Raw genomic sequence first — 21678 nt, 5'->3', positions numbered from 1 at the left:
TCTGTGACAGGCTATCTTGATTGATGATTGCAGGGAATCTTGGTCCAGTGAGTAAGTACTGGCACTTACAGATGACTATTGTTTGAGAGCCTCGCCCACCGTGGGCGACATCATCCCTAGCAGGTGGGTCTAGGATACAGAAGAAAGCGAGATGAACATGATCCAGGGAACAAGCTAGAGAGTAAGCCAGCAAGCATCATTCCCCACATGGTTTCTGCTCCAAACTCCTGCCAGGATTTCTCCCAAGGATGAATTTCAACCTGGAAAAGTAAGATGAAATCTACCCTTCCCTCCCATGTTATTTTTGGCCATGGTGTTTCACTGCAGTGGCAAATTAGAAGTGTTTTGCAGGGCTGTAACAGAATACTGTGGGCTGAGCAATACATAAAAATATGTATGTTTATTTCCCTCAGCTCTGCAGGTTAGAAGTCCAAGATGAAGACACAGGCAGGTTGGGTTGTGGGTCAAGATGATGCCTCCTTGGTGCATCTTAGGATTGTATCCTAACATGGCAAAAGACAAGCTCATTGACTGCTGCGGCCAAGCATCTTATGAAGGCCTTGAGTCCATCACTCATGAAGGAGCTGCCTCATGGCTTCCTCAGCCCTAATCACCTCAGCTCCTAATACTGCTACACTGACAATATACCTGACTCACAGAGGGAGCTGTTCAAACCAAAGCATGGGGTAAACTTGAATTTTAGCCAAGGAACCATTTTTAATGGAAATATATCCCAAATATTGCATAGTATATACTCCTAACATTCAACTTTAACTGCAAGTCGGGCATTTTCCTTTGTTAAATCTGCAGTCCTGTACTGCTGTTTTTCAGAGGCAAAATTTCTTCATGTAGTCACGCCCATGTCCTAATACCATACCCAAAGAGCACACCCTTCTGCCAGGGAATCATCTCTTCTTTCTCGCCAACTAAAAAGAGGAGGGCTTTTGAATCAGTCTCCTTGCCAGAAGTAATCCTGTGAGCTGAGTCAGCTCATATATCCACCTAACACAACGGATAAGGCAGTCGCCCTGAGACAGGAGTAGGGGTGCATGGGGGCTGGGGGGTGGATGGGGGGTGCTAATGACAAAGCTGGGATTTTCCAGGTCCCTGGGATCTAGTCAATAGCAACAGACCTCCTCCCAGTCTCACTGGCCACATCTGTTCAGACAGCTGTGCACTGCCTCCCCCAGGCAGTAAGAATGACAGGCAGAATGAAATTAACCCAGACATAAAAAAGAACATTTTGTGAGCAGCGTCACTGTGCACCAGTCACAGGAACGTTATTTTCTTTAATACTTGGGCGGCTTTACAGAGGTTTCATTGGTCACTCACCAAAGCTTACAATGAGCTTGCTCTGGATTTTAAAGCTGATGCTGCAATGTATTACACAAAGTTGAACCATATGAAGTTGACATTTTCATCAAACATGAATGAATATTGGCAATTTCATCTGGCATGACCTAATAGTTATGTGGTAACAATTTTCCTCAACTTGTTCTCACATTGTTAACATGGAAATAATAGTGGTATTTCCCTCCGGATTGTGATTGCTGGTAAATGATGTTGTGCGTATTTCAAACATTAGCACCCTGGCACATGTTACATAGTAAGTAAATGTGGGCCCTCCACTTTCTCCTCCTCATCATCAACAACATCATTTCTACTCTGTTGCTACACAAGAAAACGGCACAAACTCAGGCAATGCCTTCTGTCATCAAGGAGAGGAGCTGTGCTCTGTAGGGCTCAGTGACTGACCTAACTCAGACAACAGAGATTGGAAAAAAAAGGTTGACACACAGACACATGCACAGAACCCTGGGATTGAGTAGGCCAGGCACTCTGATGGAGGCACAGTAACCCAGAAACTCAGCACATTTCTCTTATACATCTGAATTAGGGTGACAGGTTTGATGTCTACGGCTGAACAAGGAGGCAGATCTACTGTGCACAGTGGAACAAGGAGGTGGCCGGTTTAGCTAGTCTCCGTAGAAGGATTAGGAGAGAGCAGTCTCAGGCTGTATACGTTCAGGGGGATGCTGCAGTTGAAACTTTTTGTACACACTAACATTCGCACAAAGACCAGGGAAAGGCTTGACCATTCATTCTGGTGGGTCTGAGACATTGGGGTCCGTGGTGGGGTCATGCACACACACATGTCAAACAACACACATCCCCTACTCCCCAGAGACAGGCTATAGAGCAGTGGTTCTCACCCTTCCTAACACTGTGACCCTTTAAAACAGTTAGTTCCTCATGTTGTGGTGACTCCCCCAACCATAAAATTATTTTCATTACTAATTCATTTTGTGATTTTGTAATTTTTCCACCGTTGTGAATCATAATGTAAATATCCGATATGCAGGCTATCTGATGTGCAGACCCCCAAAGGGGTCACGACCAACAAGTTGAGAAGAGCTGCTCTAGAGCAAGCCAGCTTTCCACCATTCTGGGCTGTGCCCAAGATCTCAGGCCAGTGTATTCCGGAACTTTCTGTAGAGATGAAGACACAGAGCTGTGCCTCATACGGTGACCACTAGCTAGTTCACAGCGGCTGCCCCTGTTCTACCTCAAGAGAAAAAAAAAATAATAACATGTTTGCAAGAAACTTTCCCTCAAGTTAAAGGAGACTTTCATTTATCACTGACAAAAGCAAACCAATAACAACAAAACGATGCTATTCTAAAGATTTTAGATCAAGGAAAATGGATTGAAATACTATTGGCCTCTAAATGCTAGTGACGGGTGAAGCGTCATCCAAATTAGTCTTATCAATAGAAACCAAGAGTCGAATATCAGGATAATAAACTGAAAGATCTAAGAAGCAGAGCAACAGCCTCTAGAGACTTATCTGTATGAATCCTCAGATGGAAAGAGGGCCCGAGATCCTATTTCCACCCACCTTATATTCCTGTCTCCATCTCCTGATTGTGCTGGGACTAAAGGCATGAGCCTCCCAAGTGCTGGGATCAAAGGTGTGAGCCACCACAGCCTGCCTCTATGGTTAACTAGTGGCTAGCTCCACCCTCTGATCTCCAGGCAAGCTTTGTCAGAACACACAAAAATATCACACAACAGACATGTGCAGCTCAGAACAAGATGAATGTGGTACCTATAGCCCAGTGTTCCTCTCTCTTCCTATTCTCTGGTGACATCTCTAATATTATGTCGCACAGTCCTAAATGGTCTTATAATAAAAACCCAGAGCCAGATATTGGGGCAAATGCTGAAAGATCAGAGGAAACAAGCTACAGTCACTTCTCACCTCGCCAGCTACTAAGCCGAAAAGAGAAGACCCTGTCTCCATGAACCCTCAGACTGAATACCTCTGGGTCCTCAGCTGAAAGGGGCTGACTTCCGTCTCCTCCCGCCTTATATTCCTTTCTCTGCCCAGCTGTATCACTTCCCGTCTCAACCTTCCTAGTTTTAAATTAAAAATTTAAAGGTGTGTGACTCCCAAGTACTGGGATTAAAGGTGTATGATCCCAAGTGCTGGAATTAAAGGTGTGTGCCACCACTGCCTGGCTGTTTCTCTTTTAAACTGGATTAATCTTCGTGTAGTCCAGGGTGCCTTTGAACTCACAGATATCCAGACGGATCTCTGCCTCCCGAGTGCTAGGATTAAAGGTGTGTGCCACCACTGCCTGACCTCTGTGGCTAACTCTGTGGCTAGCTCTGTCCTCTGATCTTTAGGCAAATTATCACCACAATATTATTTACTCTTCCCTGCCTAGCTGTGTGGCCACAGAGGTCTGTCTCCAAGTCTGAATAGCCAGATTCCAAGCCCTCTGCCAGGATATCAGAGAAGAGAGGAGAGAAGCTGAGTTCCCACAGCCATGGGTCAGCTTACCAACCCCTGTGTTTGGTGACAGCATTCACGGGCTCCCTGCAAACCCTATTCTTCCTACTGTCTTCAGGCTAGGAGAAGAAGTGTTCCCTCACCGTTGCCTGTTCCCTAGTTTCTCACTACTCTTGCTTGGTCCCTTCATCTTGACCTAACCTCTGTAAAGAGAATGTTTATTAAAGCCGCTTCAGTTATCTCCTTGAATATGTCATCATTTCCAGCTGAAATCCTGGTTGATGTACCTAGTGCATTTGAAGAAAAATACAGTTTGTATTCCCCAAATTGCCAGCAAAACAACATATGGTTGAGGGGTTTGTTTTGTTTTGTTTTTGGTTTGTTTGTTTGTTTTTTGACAATTATGTCTCCCAGGTTATCACTCCAGGCAACGAAACCCAGTCCTCAATTTAGAGATCAAGAGGTATATCTAGTTTCCAGATGATTGATAGAACAGGGCGCTAAATGATTTAGCTCTCCTGTCAATGACATCCAGCTCTGCCCTCTGCAGAGCACTTTTTTTCAATTATTCAATCGGTTGGGTTCACTTCGTCAAGCCCATTCCACACATACAAATAGAGTTTCATGAATATATGATAGGCATACGACCAGCTGGAATATTTGCAACTAGGAACAGAAACTCTGGTCCCCTCTGAGGTCATCAGGAAATATTCCTGGCCAGGCTCCTTCCTACCTGTGTTTGCCTTGTTTTGCAGGTGATACTAGGGCAGACAAATGCCAGCGGAGGTCCTTGTTTCGCATGTTGTCCTTTCCCTGTATCCAGGTTGGACATTGTTAACCAGTTGTATTACTCTTCCAGAAAGCTTTCATGAGCTGTCTAGCAAACTAACCTGCCTCAGGATGTATTTGCTCTCTGACATGTTCTCAGACATTAAAAGGTAGGAAAAGGGACTAGAAATAAGTCTATTGTCTCCTAGTGCCCTGCTCCCTTTTTTGCACGATTTTCTTATTAATTCAGAAAAACTGTATGTATTGCACTCATGCTATCCTTCTTCTCTGTAAGTTTTAGAAAATGACCACCAGTTTCCATCATAGTAGGGGGATTATGGCTTTCCTTCTTGGGGGTTAATTGATATATGAAAGTATCTGACACAGTATCTATCCTATCCAAGCTGGATATGGTAGCACATGCCTGTTATCTCAGCACTCAGGAGGCTGCTGGCACAGAAGACTGAGGAGTTTAAGTTAGTCTGAGATACATAAAAAGACTGTGTGTGTGTGTGTGTGTGTGTGTGTGTGTGTGTGTGTGTGTGTGTGTAGTCCAGTTCATCATAATTCTTTTTTTTAATTTTTATTTTTATTTTTTTTTTTTTTTTTTGTTTGTTTGTTTTTTCGAGACAGGGTTTCTCTGTGTAGCTTTGCGCCTTTCCTGGGACTCACTTGGTAGCCCAGGCTGGCCTCGAACTCACAGAGATCCGCCCGACTCTGCCTCCCAAGTGCTGGGATTAAAGGCGTGCGCCACCACCGCCCGGCTTAATTTTTATTTTTAGTGTTAAGAAATTTTTTATTCATTTTACATACCAACCCCAGATCCCCGTCTCCTCCCTCCTCCTGCCCCTCAGTCTTCCCCCTCCAACCCAACCCCCATTCCCACCTCCTCCAAGGCAAGGTCTCCCACAGCGGGTCAGCAGAGCCTGGTACATTCAGTTGAAGCAGGTCCAAGCCCCTGCTGCACGAGGTGTCCCACCATAGGCACTGGGCTCCAAAAAGCCCATCCATGACCAGGGATGGGTCCCAATCCCACTGCCTGGGAGCTCCCTAACCAGTTCAAGCTAAACAACTATCTCGCCTATCCAGAGGACCTAGTCTAGTCCCATTGGGGGTTCCACAGCTATTGGTCCACAGTTTATGCATTTCCACTAGTTTGGCTGGCTGTCTCTGTACATTTTTCCATCATAATCTCCATGTCCCTTGCTCATAGAATCCCTCCTCTCTCTCATCGATTGGACTCCTGGAGCTCGGTCTGGCGCCTGGCTGTGGATCTCTGCATCTGCTTCCATCAGTTACTAGATGAAGGCTCTATGATGACAGTTAGTGTATTCACTAATTTTGATTACTGGAGTAGGCCAGTTCAGGCACTCTCTCAACTATTGCTAGTAGTCTAAGGTGGGGGTCATCCTATGGATTCCTGGGAACTTCCCTAGCATCCTGTTTCTTCCTATTCCCATGATATCTTCATTTATCATGGCATCTCTTTCCTTGTTCTCCCACTCTGTCCCTGTTCCAGCTCCAACCTCCTGTTCCCCTATGTTCCCATCCCCCATCTCATTACCCCCCTTCACCCCCAGTTTGCTCATTTAGATCTCATCTACTTCTCCTTTGCTGGGCGATCTATGCGTCCCTCTTAAGGTCCTCCTTATTAGCTAGCTTCTCTGGAACTGTGGGTTATAGTCTGGTTATCCTTTGCTTTACATCTAGTATCCACTTATGAGTGAATACATATGATGTTTGTCCTTCTGAGTCTGGGTTACCTCACTCAGGATGATATTTTCTAGTTCTATCCATTTGCCTACAAATTTCATGACATCATTGTTTTTACTGCTGAGTAGTACTCCATTGTGTATATGTGCCACATTTTCTTTATCCATTCTTTGGTTGAGGGGCATCTAGGTTGTTTCCAGGTTCTGGCTATTATGAATAATGCTGCTATAAACATAGCTGAGCATGTGTTCTTGTGGTATGATTGAGCATTCCCTGGGTATATGCTTAAGAGTGGTATAGCTGGGTCTTGAGGTAAATTGATTCCTAATTGTTTTTTTTAAAAGCAAGATCTCAGTGAGGCCCTCTACCTAGAGTGTGACCATCTATGGCCACCACACTCCACAGTCACTAGACCAACCATAGATATTTCAACTCTTGTAGTAGATAGCTGTTCTATGACCTTGAAGCACCGCCCCTAGAGATGTAGCATGTAACTGTCCTACCTACCTATGACTTTGAAGTACCTGCCCCTGGGGCATAGCTCGGGGATACCCTTAAGACCTGGGACTCACAGATGTTCTCTTGTCTACCTTGTGGGCTTGGATGCTGAGGTGGACCCAGGCAGGAAGAACAGTGTTGGATTGTACCTCGGACTTCCAGGACCCTATGATAAATCTCCCATGCTGTAGTGAGTCTTCCTCCCTAATAAATTCCTTTATCCTTTAAGCAGACTCCATGGATTTCTCATAATAAACTCTGGAATATGTATATGAAGGGTGATGTTTCCCTGTCACAGTCAAGTGATATGTGGCCAAGTGGCCTGCTTTAGTCCAGCAAATGTGAGCAAAAACCACGTATTACTTCTCACAGAAGAATTGAAGTGCTGTGTCCCTATTCCAGTCCTCCTTTTCTAGTGGAGGGTTTGGTTTATTTCCATTTTTTGACAGGGTCTCCTGTAACCTAGGCTGACCTCAAACTTGCTATGGAACTAAAGATGATCTTAAAATCCTGATCCTCCTGCCTTCATTTTCTGAAGGCTAGGATTATAGGTATGTGCCATCATGTCCAATTTTATGTGGCACTGGGGATCTGATCTGTGCAGTCAGAAGTATGATATGTAATAGCCATGTTTCTGGTTTTGAGTTAGTATTAAGTATATGACAATCAGAAATGAAGGAATAAATAACAAGTGATAAAGAGATAGATAGAGATAGAGTGAGTGAGTGAGTCTTAGTGTTCTACTGCTGTGAAGAGACACTATGACCATGGCAACTCTTATAAAAGAAAGTTTTTGTTGGGGACTTGCTTACAGAGGTTTAGTCCATTATCTTCATGACAGGAAGCATGGCAGCACACAGGCAGATATGGTAGCTGAGACTTCTACATCTATATCTGCAGGCAGCAGGAAGGGAGAGCCACTGGGCCTGGCTTGAGCATTTGAAACCCAAAAGCCCACCCCCAGTGACATACTTCCTCCAAGGCCACACCTCCTAATCCCTGTCAAGTAGCACCACTCCCTAATGACCAAGCATTCAAATAGATGAGCCTGTGGGGGCCATTGTTACTCAAACCACCACAGATAGATAGACACAACATGTAACAAAACATCATCAAATTAAGAGTTTACAATATCCAACAGAAATGACTAGAGCAGCCTGACTGAGAGAAAAAAAATCAAAGGTAACAGTGAATCAAAGGCTCAAAACATCTGCAGAAATCAACTGCAGAAGCTGAGGCAGTCAGCTGGGCCCCTGAGTGAGTTCTTTAGCTCTGCATGAGCTTTCCACTCCCTATTCCCACTGCAAGCATTTTTATGCCAAGGGGTAAATGATGGTAACCTGTGTGAGAAATAGTTTACCTTCCAGGAAACAATATTTGTATTAACCTTCTCTGCTTGCTGGTTTTTCGTCTCCCTGTTACACAGCCAGAGACCCAACCTGCCCAGCACAGGGGTTTTAGAAGGAACAAAGGAGGTCCTTCTGTGTTTCAAGAGTCCACTTTCAACAAGCTATGGCACATGACAACTTACCAATATAATTTACACTAAAGGATCAAACCCAGGGCTCACTGGAATGCTAACCAAGCACTCTACTAAATGAGCTGCATCTCCAGCTCCTTATCTAGGTTTTGTGAGTGTGAGAGCAGAAGCCATGATGGAACAGCCATCAGCAGAGAGCTCTGAGGACCAAGAATGAATAGAACCCCAGGCTGACCTCTGTTAGACATGCAGTGTAAATGAGAAACCTATCCAGCTTGGAAGTCATTTCTTGCTGCAGTGGTAGCCTAAACCATCTCAATGGGCCCTCCACTCTGCATCTTGATACATCTTGATGTTGTCTCCATACATCCAGGGTAACGGAAACTTCTCTGTGTCACAACAGAGAAATGACCCGATGTACTTCTGTGTTCTATACGTGCATGTTCCCCAATTCTTAGTCTCTTACATATTGCTAGATGATAATGCTGCTTAAAAGGTTGCTGGGATGCTACACACATGAATTCTAACCATTATGGTTGCCTAAACAAGACCTGCATAATGACTACACTGATCAACATGCCAATGAGATGGAAGAAATTTCACAAAGCCCCACCCCTAGATGAAAAACCCCAGGCACTCAGTAGCTGCCAAGGGAGGGAAAATCTATATTATCTAGAAATGAACCTCCTGCTAGTTTATCCAATCCCAGTGTTTGGCCCTGAACACATCTATTTATGAGCAAAACTATATGGCAAGGTGTCCAGTGCCCATCATATATCAAGCATTTTTCTAGGTTGCCCGCCAGTGAGTACATTTAACAACACATAGAGCATACAGTAAGCATCCAGGTTCATGGTCATTATCATTCTCATGTATCATTGGCATTGCTATGATGCAGTTCTTCAAACAGCTCGGTGAAGAAGATGCTGTTATCTCCAATTGGCAGAAGTGGAAACTAAGGCACTAAGGCACAGAGAAGTTACATAATAAGAAGCAAAAATATGCACTAAGTGTGACCTAAATCCAACTCATCATTTTCATACTGCCTCTAGAGCAGCTCAACAAATACTATCAGAATCTGGTAGTTCAACATGAAACATCACAACTGGTCCCGTGGTTCTACCACCTACAGCTGTTTGGGGTCAATTTATTGAGAAGGGAGAAAAAATCGGGTTCTCCTAGAGCAACACCCCTTGAAAATTAAACTTGGCATTCAAGAAGAGAGTTATGTTTTTTGTACCCACTTCATGATTCAGCACTGAGGAGTTTCTCCTTCTTCCTCCATTTTCTCCAAGGTCTCCAAGCTCACCCGTCAATTATTTCACATGTAGCATGGGACAAGGAGTTAGCGCCAAGTTTCCTGGCCCAGTTCATCCCCCAGAGATACAGAATCCAAACAAAGGGAGGGAGAGAATCCAGATGTGATGGACGCATCACCTGACCTCCACACATCCCAGTTTCCTCCGGGCCATTTATTTCATTAAAGTGCAGATGCTCAAGGGAAACTCAGGAGAGGGGACAATCTCTTTTTTTCCTATGCCTTGGAAATTAAAATTCTTTCCAAAACATAATTTGCTTTGTTCTTGGAGAAAGCTAAGGAGAGGAAAAAAGGGGTCAGAGGAGTGTAAAGAATCAAATGAGAAGCAGAGAGGCCAAGAGGGAGGGCAGAATAAAAAAAGATACATAGATGACGGAAAGAGTGAGAGATTAAGATGAGGAAGGAGGAAAAGGAACAGAGTAGTGCTGAAATGGACCCTCCGTCTTCATCCATCAGCACTCTATGCAAATTTCATCCGCTTTCAACAGTTCAGTTAGTCCATGTTGCAATCACCAATACATTGTCAAAGATATTTTATGTAATTTCTTCCTCAGACCTTCATAAGCCCCCAGAAAAGCCTCGAACTCAATGTATAAAAATGTAATTTATATCTGCGGTACATCTTGAGATGACACAGAGTAGTGAGAAGTCCAGTTGGCCTGTGTTTAAAATCCAATCTTAGCACTTGGTTGTTACACAACAAATTCTTCCTCATAACCATGCAAGTGCCAAGACTTGGACTGGCACTGGGTTATGGTGAACAAAATTCTCTGCCTTCACAGAGTTTTTATCCTAGAAGAATAAATATTAAGGGAAATATGTGGCATATTAGTAATAAGCACCATAGCAAAAAGAAATAACAAGTTGGGGTAGATCATAAGTTTTAATGAAATAATCAGGGTGGGCTTCTCTGTGAAGGATGACTGGAAGAAGAGGAACTGTCTTAGTTAGGGTTTTATTGCTATAAAGGGACACCATGACCATGGCAACTCTTATAAAGGAAAACATTTAATTGGGGCTGGCTTACATTTTCAGGAGTTTAGTCTATTACTGTCATGGTAAGAAGGATGGCAGCATACAGGCAGACATGGTGCTGGAGAAGGAGCTGAGAGTTCTACATTTTGATCTGCAGGCAGCAGAAGGAGACTGTGTGCCATGTTGGGTGTTGCTTGAGCATATGAGACCTCAAAGCCTGCCCCCACGGTAACACACTTCTTCCAACAAGACCACAACTACTCCAACAAGTCCACACCTTCTAATAGTGCCTCTCCCTATGAGCCAAGCATTCAACCACAGGAATCCATGGGGGCCACACATATTCAAACCACCATAGGAATTAACCCTGCAGATGCCTGCAGGCAAGAGAAAATACCAAGGGCAAATACCCAATGGAAGGCATGAACATGCCTGGCCAGAGAGCAACCCCTGGAAAGGAAGGTTTGCAGCCAATTATGCTTCATGAGTCATAATCCCAGCACATCTGTGGCTAAGGCAGGAGGAGGGCCATGAGTTCCAGGCCAGTCAGTTCCATGACAAAACCCTGCCCCCACCTCTCCAAAGAGATTTGTTCCATCCAGGAGTGACCTCATGGCCCCAGTATATCCAGCAGCAATGCAAGGGTGTGGGAAAGTTTAAAAAAGTCATCCTAGTACACTCAGAATTATTGAAGTTCAGAGGTTGCAAGGAATGAACTGGAAGAAACAAAAGGGATGATCAAACACCAGGACTTTTGAAACTGACTTGATTGGTTATTGTCCCTGAATGATACAATCTAGAGTCGGACTGAGAATGAGCATCTAAAATAAGGTAAAAGACAAAACCATCAACAATGAGGTTGGAGATAAAGGGTATTGCAACTACATCTTGGTAGACGTGACAATCCCCGGGTATTACAGAGGACTAGTGCTGGTGAGGGTCACAAAGAGCCAGCACATATTCTACAAGGAACTAGAGGGAGGATGTGGGGATCAGTAGATGACTGAGACTCGGAGGGAGAATCTGATAACTTGCCTTTCAGCTTGGCTTGGAACTGTTAGGAAAGACAGACACAGAAGGATCTGGAAGCAATGATAAGGAGTTAGGAAGATGCCTATTTTACTCCAGGATTAGGTAGAAACCTCTGGATAAAATATCATAATTACCAGAGAGGACTACAAGATACAAGAGAGAAAGGGTCACTGTGGTGATATTTTATTTGTATGCTAATAAATCAAGTCTGCCTGGAGATCAGAGGAAATAACAAGCTGTTTTAAGTAAACACAAAAGTTAGGCAGTGTTAGCACACACCCTTAATCCCGATCACTTACCAGGCAGGGTCTCTGTATGTTCAAGGCCATACTAGGGAACAGAGCCAAGCATGGTGACACATGCCTTTAATCCCAGTATCAACCATAGAGACCTGGAGGTCTGTACAGACAGGCAGTGGACAAGGAAGTGAGGTGGCTGGGCTAAGAGCCAATGAGAGGGCAGAATAGTAAGGCACTAAAAGCCTGTGTAGACAGGAAGTCGTGACATTTTGGAAGCTGCAGAGCTGGTGAGGTAAGGTTGGTTGGTGGCTCTCACTATTTCCCTGATCTCTAAGGCTTTCACCCCTATATTTGGCTCCATGTTTCTTATTTAATAAGACTGCTTAGAAATTCAGCTACAGGTCACAGTGGGGAGCCAGAAAGAGTTAGAGCCTTTGGCATTTCACTAGGGAACACACCAGGTATCTGTAGCACAAATCTTAAAGGGTCTTATTAATAAAAAAAACTCGGGAGCCAGATATTGGAGTGAACGCTAAAAGAACAGAGAAACAGAACAAGCCACAGCTAACCTCACCTCACCAATTCCTCAGTTGATTCTGTTTCCTCAAACTGGAAACCTCTGTGTCCTCATCCGAATGGATCTCAGCTGAACTGCTGCTAAAAGCTTAACTAGGCTCTAGTTCCTGGTCCTCAAACCTTTTATACCTTTCTGTTTCTTTCATCACTTCCTGGGATTACAGAGGTGTGTCACCATGCCTGGCTGTTTCCAGTGTGGCTTTGAACTCACAGAGATCCAGATGGATCTCTGCCTCCGGAATGCTAGGATTAAAGGTGTCTGTGCCACCATTTTCTGGCTTCTATGTCTATCTAAAGGCTCTTCTGTTCTCTGACCCCAGATAAGTTTATTAGGGTACACCATATATTGGGGAACACAATATCAGCAACGGTATCCACCAGACAGGTGGTCCAAAGATGCTACATGTCCTGCAAGGCAAAGAATTGCTCCAGAGAATGAAGGCGTGTCTCATCCGGTAGTGCCTTCTTTTAGAACACTAACACAGATAGGCAGTGAAATCATCCAGCAAGCAATGGCGAGGTAAGGAATGCAGGTGTGCTCACCGGTGATTGACATTGCGTTCCAGTGGACACGACAGAAGGGTTATAGAATGTGCAAAGAGTACGGAGTTGTTGTTAGGAGGGCGATGGAAATGAGAGTCTGAGGCTGAGTGAGCAATTACACGGTAGTCCCAGGCTTCTTAAGTATCTGATACAAGCATGAAGACGAGGTGGCGAGATGATCCTGCTCGCCCCAGGGCAATTGGCATTGACAAAGCGTGTAGGGAAGGTAGGTAGGAGACACATGTTGCCCTGGATCCATCTCAACAGAGCCAATGAAGGATGCAGGGCACTGAGGCATGAGGGGAAAGTTTTCTGAAGTACCAAATTCCTGATGCTCCCTCGCTGCCCTGGAGAAGACTGGAGGAAGAAAAGCCTTCCCTGGATCTTTCAAACTCCTCTTGAGCCCTACCACTTCTATGCTGATGTCCTTAGGCAGGACACTTAACCTTGCTGAGCCTGTTTGTCAACTCATATGGTGGCCCAATGAGACTCATTTCTCAGGATTCAACAATACCTTCCTGGTATCTAGAAGACAGTCCAGCGTGCTAGGTGCTGGCCACTGTGAGAGCCACAGTCTCTGGCTTAAGTTCTATGTGGAAGGTCAAACTCCATCTCTGCTTCCGACCATGGGAGCAAGGGCTGGTTTTTTAGCACCATGGAGCCTCCATTTCCTCATAAATATAATGGGAAAACCATACCAGGTAATAGGGCTCTTGCAAGGAATCATTGGAAAAAGAATATAAAAAACTGTAAGCTTTACTTTCTTATTGTTGGAAGAGACTCAAAAACTCAAAAAAGGAGTTTTCTCTCTCTAGTGATTTCTACACCAACCATCAGGCACCTTTTGCTCTGGTTCAAAGCTCCTCAGGCCTTTGGGAGTCTGGAGGACCCAGCTTCAGGGTGAGATCCTGCTCAGCAGAAGAGCAACAGAGAGGGAAGCGTGGAGTGACCCTGGACTATGAGTAGCCCAAGCCTGAGGAAAGGGCCTGAATGTCATGAGAAGAAGGGAAAGGAGGCCTGGGTTTCACAGAGAAGTGGCAGACACCTATAGAGTACTCTGGGGCAGACTTGGCAATGTGCAGGTGCTGTGGGATGGTCTGTATGTCAAATCTGTTGCTCTGATTGGTCAATAAATAAAACACTGATTGGTCAGTGGCCAGGCAGGAAGTATAGGTGGGACTAACAGAGAGGAGAATTGAGAGAACAGGAAGCTGAGTGAGGGAGACACTGCCAGCCACCACCATGACAAGCAGCATGTGAAGATGCTGGTAAGCCACAAGCCACGTGGCAAGGTATAGATTTATGGAAATGGATTAATTTAAGCTATAAGAACAGTTAGCAAGAAGCCTGCCACAGTCATACAGTTTGTAAGCAATATAAGTCTCTGTGTTTACTTGGTTGGGTCTGAGCAGCTGTGGGACTGGCGGGTGACAGAGATTTGTCCTGACTGTGGGCAAGGCAGGAAAACTCTAGCTGCATGCAGGAGTGAGCTACATGTGGCACACACCTATGCCTGTGAGAGCCAAAGTTACATTTTAAGTTTTAATTACTATGCCTTAGAGATCCATGAAACAAAAATGCCTCTGATCTGCAAAGCCCTTGCCCTTGTTTAAGGGAGTGAAAACATGTGGCTTGTTATCTCCCATAAACAAGTTTGTTTGACCCATCTGCACCAGATGTGCTTGATCACATGTGGGCAGGAGGTTCACAGGCAGGAGATATGTCAGGATGTACACCACTTGCCCCTGATTGGATGTAGGCTGGAGGTACATCAGGACGTATGCTTGTCCCTGATTGGACCTCATGGGAAATGCAATGAATTATTCTTGGCCATTTCCTAAGAACCCGGGCAGAGCCCATCCACCTGGCCAATATTTAATTAAAGCTTGCTTCATTTTTTTTTTTTTTTTTTTTTGGGTTTTTCGAGACAGGGTTTCTCTGTGTAGCTTTGCGCCTTTTCCTGGAACTCACTTGGTAGCCCAGGCTGGCCTCAAACTCACAGAGATCCACCTGGCTCTGCCTCCTGAGTGCTGGGATTAAAGGCGTGCGCCACCACCGCCCGGCAAACTGTGGTAATGGTCTTATTCTTGATGGGTGGGATTCACAGCAACCCCAGCTTTTGGGAGGCCAAGGCAGGAGGATTGCAAGCCTGGGATATATGTCAAGACCCTGGGGGTGGGGGTGGAGGGAGGGAGCTAGAGGTGGGGCGGTGTTACTGGAAAGTACAAGTCTTGGCTTCTACCTCAGGTTAGTGGCTATTTCTGTAGCCAGGAGGTTAATACCACCATGTTACATCATATACACAGCAAGTGTTTTTTACCCTTTTTCTTTTTTTGTGTGTGTGGGGGGGGGCGGTTCGAGACAGGGTTTCTCTGTGTAGCTTTGCGCCTTTCCTGGATCTCACTCCGTAGAGCAGGCTGGCCTTGAACTCACAGAGATCTGCCTGCCTCTGCCTCCCGAGTGCTGGGATTAAAGGTGTGCGCCACCACTGCCATTTTTTACCCTTTTTCTGATCTTGGTTTTGGTTCAGTGTAGCAGGCCCCCTGTTCCAAGACACAGTGAGATAGTTACAGAGTCAATGTCACTCCCTACCTGGGTATCCCTGGAGGTCAGTCACCCCTTCAGTATTGTGTGGTTGGTGGCAGCTGCCTGCGGTGAAGCTGCCTTGCCACTGTGGGTTGCTGGGTTGAAGTCATCTGTCATCTGGTGGCTTCTGCACTGCATGCTTCCACTTACCATCAATTTCCTCATTTGCTAGCTTCCAAATATCAAACCCTTGCTGGGGTTCGTAATTTAGGGCCAGTCATTCAGGCCTGCTCCTCGTTCCAGTCTGCTCTCTGTGCTTTCTAGTCGAGGTCCACATGAACACGCACCACTACTTAGAGAGACAGTCTACCTCCCTTCCCTGGCAGGATGGACTCAAGTCTCTCTGAAACGATGAACTTGAATAAGTTGTCTCTTTCTCGCACAATGTCACAGCCAGCACTACAAAATTGACACAATCTATATCAAATACTGGGAGACTTTAAACAGGTCAATTTGTCCACCTACGAAACGGAAGGAAATAACTCTCGTAGCAACGGTCATATGAGAAAAATGTTTTACAGACTGCAAAGCATAGTGCAAGCATAAAATTCTGACAATGCAAATGATGTATGAATTTATATAGAAAGTCCTTAGCGAACTTACAGCCTGACTGGTAGTAGAGAGGGAACAATTGATAGAGTGTATCTATTAACAGGCCCTCCTCCAGGAAGGTCAAACGATGTCATTAATGTTTGTCTGACTTTCTGACCTCGGTCCAGAGTCTACTGTCCTCCTAGGAAGCCCCATCTACCCTGAAGCTGCCCCCTGGCCCACTGGCAACCAGAGGCCCCTCTGTCCATAGCTCTTCATAACAGAGGTAGGACTGGGACCACAAAGACAGTCAGGGTGACCGCTCAGGAGCATTTGACAACTTCCTTTCTGAAGCGGCCAGGACAGCCTAGGAGCATGGGATAGAGTGATAGGAAACAGGGTGACTGAAAGGCCAAGAGAGGAAAACACAGGGTCCCTTTCATCCTTCTCTGAGGGCTTGGGTGTTGATACCAATCTCCAAGTCGGGGATTAATGGAGCCAGGCAATGCACAGCTGCAAACCACAGTTTGAGGTTCATGATGGGTTGTGATGTGTCCCTGTTCAAACTCATTGAGTCCTTACTCCCCAAGTCTCTGAATATGACTCATTTGGGGAAAGGTTCTTGGAAGCGAGTCCAAGTAAAACAAGGTTATTAATATGTGCCCTAATCCCCCACACCTGTGCTCATATAGAAACAAGAATTTTGCCCCCAGGGCATGCAGCCATGCATGGGAAGGGCGACATGTGAAAATGAAGGCAGGAGATCAGGTGACCACGCTTTGGCTCTCAGTCCCCTCTGCCACTGTCTTCAACTGGTCAGCAAATGCTGACATGCTTGCTCTGTGCCCAGCCGTTTGGGGCTACTGGGAAGCAAGGGTACCCAGCACCTGTCCTCCCAGGGTCACGCTGTGCAGCAGCAGCAGGCTAAGCTTGCTGATGGTGAATGATCAAGCAAGCTTAGCAACGATCATCAGCAAGCTCCAAGAAGCCAGAGAGAATCGGAGAAACCCTACTCTCGCTGTCTCCAGAAGCATCCGACCTCTCTAAACATGATCGAGGACCTGCTTACTCCAGAAATGAGAGACAACTTTCGCTGTTGAAGCCGTTCAACCCGTGGCACTTCTTATAGCAACCCCAACAATAAATGCAAGAATGTTGGATATGATTAGCAGAGAGCCGTGGTGGTCACACAATGAACTGAACCTCTGCACCACCCCCTCTACCACTCACCTCATGTCCTCCTACCACTTGCCTTATGAGGCCACCATTTCTTCATCTGTTAAATAAGGAAACCCTCTACAGCTTGTGGCCACTGAGAATCAAAGCAAGTACCAGAGGCAAGCATCCAGTTACAATGCCTGCCTCCTAGCACCCACTCAGCGGTGGCAGTGTGGTTGTGATTAGCAGAGGTGAGAGTTTATCTCACATTCCTTCAGCCCTCTAAACCACTCCACCCTCACAAAGCATGCAGAAGGACCAGCATCCTGTGCGGATATCTACTCTAATAGTGTGGAAGAAGACATGCCAACCTATGTTTCCATCGCTGGACAAATTCAACAGCTTTGAACTCCTGCTTATCTCACAGCTGTGTAGATGAGAAGCCTAGGGGTGTGACTAGATTAGCTACGCAGACCTCACTCCTGAGGTAAGGATTACCTAAATCTTACCTGGAGGACTTGCATGGATCAATTCCTCCCTCTGGAGGCGGTCCTGCAGTGGAGAAGTGCTGTGTGTCAAACTTCCTTGTATCCTGGATCTTTCTGACTTCTGCCACTGGCTGCTTTTACAGGGCTCTTGAGATCAGATTAAGCCTGCCTGGATAATACCCACAACCCACATGTTCAACAAATAGTTATCTGAAACACTTGCTCAAAGGCAGTCTGGAGCAGGGCGTGGTGACTCATGCATAATGTCAGCACTCAAGAGGCTGAGACAGGAGGATTGCCGTGAGTTGCCAGCAAGACTACAAAATAAGTTCCAGGTCAGCCTAGGTTACAGAGTGAGACACTGTGTCAACAACAAACAATAACAAAATACAAAAGACAGAAGGGTCCAGAAGATTATGGTCAAGAAGACATTATACTATGGGGGTGGGCATGTGGTATATCATGATGGAGTTTTGTAGTAGGGAAGAGAAACAGGGCTCAGTTCTGATTAAAAGCAAGCTGGAAATTTGTATCAAGGAACAGTAGGCGGAAAGTCACTGACACAGTCATCTGAGGTAAGGAACGATTCTGGCTAAACTGACCCAACAGGATTCTTGCTCAGCCATCATCTGGAGGTAGTAGAGGGAGAATTTGGTCAGATATGGAGGAGGGTGTGCGGGCATCAAGGGTAGTGGGTTCAGGTTAAACTCACTCAACAGGGTTTTGCTTAGTTGGGCTCTTGGTAGCCAGAAGTGAGACTTGATTAAGCTGAGACTATGTCACATGGGACATAGTCATCCATAAGTGACCTGTCACTGGACACCTTAAAGTCTACTTGCCGCACGGGTTCTACTGCTGGCTGCACCCATGAGCAAATGAGAAGCCCTGTCATCTTTCTGAGCCACAGATTGCTTTTAATTCGAATAGTCTGCCCACAATGAAATCATATCTTAACTCTCATATGATAAACAAGGGTTTATTCTCAAATGAGCTGTGCAACTAAAAAATGCAGGGTTCCTAAGCCCCCAGTGAAAATTAGGTTAGTTGGCCCTTGGGATGGGCCCCTCCTGGAGATTCTGATTCCAGGAACTCCAGGAAAAGCAAGTAAAGAATAAGAATGTGTCCTTCCCGAGTGGAGCATTCAGAGAAGGGGGTGGAAGGCTTTTGTTCACACTGAAAGTCTTTCAAGAGTAGTACAAGGCTGAGGGTGTGGCAGCTGAAGTGAGTGCATACAAGGGCAAGGTTGCCCTCCAGGTCACATAATTTCAGTTCTGCAGTCTAACTCTTAATGGTGTCTCTAGGGGTAAATGGAGAACACAAATTAATAGATGTATTTCTACAGGACCCAAACACTGGGTTCCAGGGGCATGGCTCTCTGGGCTATGCCTGTCTGGTGCCAAACGTAGGTTCTTTGTCCCCAAGAGCAATGGATGGAATGCATTTCTTTGTCTAAGTACCCCATGTATATGTGTAGGAGTCTGAATATATTAATACAGCATTGTGTGGGGGGGTGTTATTAGAATGAATGTACATGTAAAAAAAGAAGTAACATGAAATTCATCTCATTCAATAGCAGAAAGATAGTACACAATTCATTTCATTCTCTGCCATAACCTTGGTGTACAAATTTCTCTTTGCAGATTTCAAATCCATACAGTTAAAATATGCTGGAAAGAAATGTGAAAAAACTTGGAAATAAGCAAAAATATTTTTTCTATATTTTATTTTACTGTGGGGATGTGTTTGCCTATGTGTATAGGATGTGCGTTTGAGGGTACACACATGTCACAGCGTGCATGTGGAGGTCAGGGAACAACTTTGTGGTACTGGTTCTCTCTTTCCAGCTTTGTGCAGATTCAAGCATCAAACTCAGGTCATCAACCTGGTATGGCAAGTGCCTTTAGCCACTGAACTAGCTCCCTGGCCCCAAGCTTCCTTTAAATACAGTGCAAGGTATTTAGGGGATTCTTTGAAGTTATCCCTTTCACTGTCTTTGACTAATGTTCAATCGTCCAGAGAATCTGATAGGATGTAGCGATTCATAATAGAAGTCTAAAAATGTGTTTGAAGAAAACCTAGTAGATTACTGTTGCCCTGTAGATATTGTAGTTTTGCGCTCACTAGCAGGTATTTGTAAAGTTCTCTCACAAAACATTTTTTTATGGCAAGGAAACAAAGGTAGCCTTCCTGTTCTTTAAGGGATTTTCTTTTTAATTTATTTTCCTTCAAAGAAAGTAAAGGCAGTCCAGGAATACAGAGGCACAGAGACGGGAGAAAGGAGACAGCTATGAAGGAAGATGGCCTGTTTGAACTATGTGAGGGAGAGGATCATTCATTTACAGAGAACCTTGGCCAGCAATGCAGGCCTAAAACAAACTGCCATAGGTAATATTGAATAGTAAAATAGAGTCAGAGGGGAAACTGTTTTCTTGAATGTTTCCTTTCTTTGGCAGGGTCCTGCTATTTAAACCAGGCCAGCCTTGAACTCTCAATTCCATGTCTCAGCCTGCTAAATGACCCCAGCTGGGATCAAGTGTTCAAGCATATTAGCCTACGTAGGACATTCACACTCTACACATAACACCTACTTGTCTCACATGTATTTTTCATAAGTTGGAAATTGAATCTGGAGATGAGATTCAGGTTAAATACCTTCAGCAAAAAGTATTTCATATGTGGTGTACACCTTAGATACAGTGCAAGAACATCGTGTTAGCAGATATGCAACGTCTAGTTATCCTGGAAATAAGGGATACCAGCTTTATTTGGCTAAAGGTCTCTCCGGAAATGGTACACTCTGCTTTGAAACTTGTATGAAATTGGAGGCCATAATCTTTTGATATCAAACAAATAGCCTATTTCCCAGCAGATTTTTTTATACATTGATAATCCTTCACTGAATTATGACATTGAGATAAAAATTCCCTGTAATTGCCAAAACCAAGATTTTGAAATTAAAGGAAAAAAGACTTCTATACTTATAAAAGGAGAAGAAGAAGAAGAAGAAGAAGAAGAAGAAGAAGAAGAAGAAGAAGAAGAAGAAGAAGAAGAAGAAGAAGAAGAAGAAGGAGTCTGTTTGAATTGATAGCGATGGGGAGCAGGGAGTGTGTCTTACCATGCACAAGGCCCTAACTTCAGTCCACAGCAACAAAAATAAGGAGTCAGTTATAGCTGTGGCTTTTAAGATCTTAGTCTGGAACTCCGGACAAAGAATTTTACTTCGTTTCCTAAAATTCCCAGCACCAGTCCTTCCCCAAGGCGTTGAGAACTGGCCTTAGTGCCCGGCAGACAGAAGAGATAGAAATACTGAAGGGACTATTTCAAATGTCATTCAGTTATATGAAAGTGCAAATCCTGCCCAAGAGTGGTTGTAGAAAATCCTGAATCACTGCTTAAGTGAGTGAGCGAATGTTTTCATGATAAACACAACAAGTGCATGGGCTCACAGACCATCCCCAACCCCCGCACACACCCCTTAGTAATTCAAAAAATGAGTGACTTCAAACCAGTGGTGGCAGGTCCTCCTTAATTAAGTGGTCAAAGCTGACATCAACAAATATTGGAGAAATTAAAAACAATTCTCACTTAAGACTCCGAAGGACTTCTATGCTGTTGTTGCCCAAACTGCAAACTCTGTGTTTTATCAGGCCAATTCACATTTATGCACATTCTAAAGTTGCTGGTCTCTATTCTCCCAATGCCAAGCATAGCAAACAGAGTTGGGGATGAGACTCAGATCACTTGTCTAGCATGTGGAAGGCATGGGGCTTGAGCTGATCCCCAGCAAGGGGGCGGAGGGCGGGGGGCGGGGGGACAAAGAGATGCAGAAGAATTATTCCAGATCAAGAGACTGAAAAAACTATAATGGTCTCCCCCCCCACACACACACACACAATACAGAACCCCCTACTCAAAGATAATGACATTAGAAAAAAAAAGTATCTTTAGAAAGTAATTAAGGGGCTGGAGAAATAACT

Source organism: Peromyscus californicus, unplaced genomic scaffold (genome assembly GCF_007827085.1).
Source record: "Peromyscus californicus insignis strain IS unplaced genomic scaffold, ASM782708v3 Scaffold_4__1_contigs__length_199733344, whole genome shotgun sequence".
In the NCBI taxonomy this organism is placed as follows: domain Eukaryota; kingdom Metazoa; phylum Chordata; class Mammalia; order Rodentia; family Cricetidae; genus Peromyscus; species Peromyscus californicus.
This window is presented reverse-complemented; position numbering follows the sequence as displayed.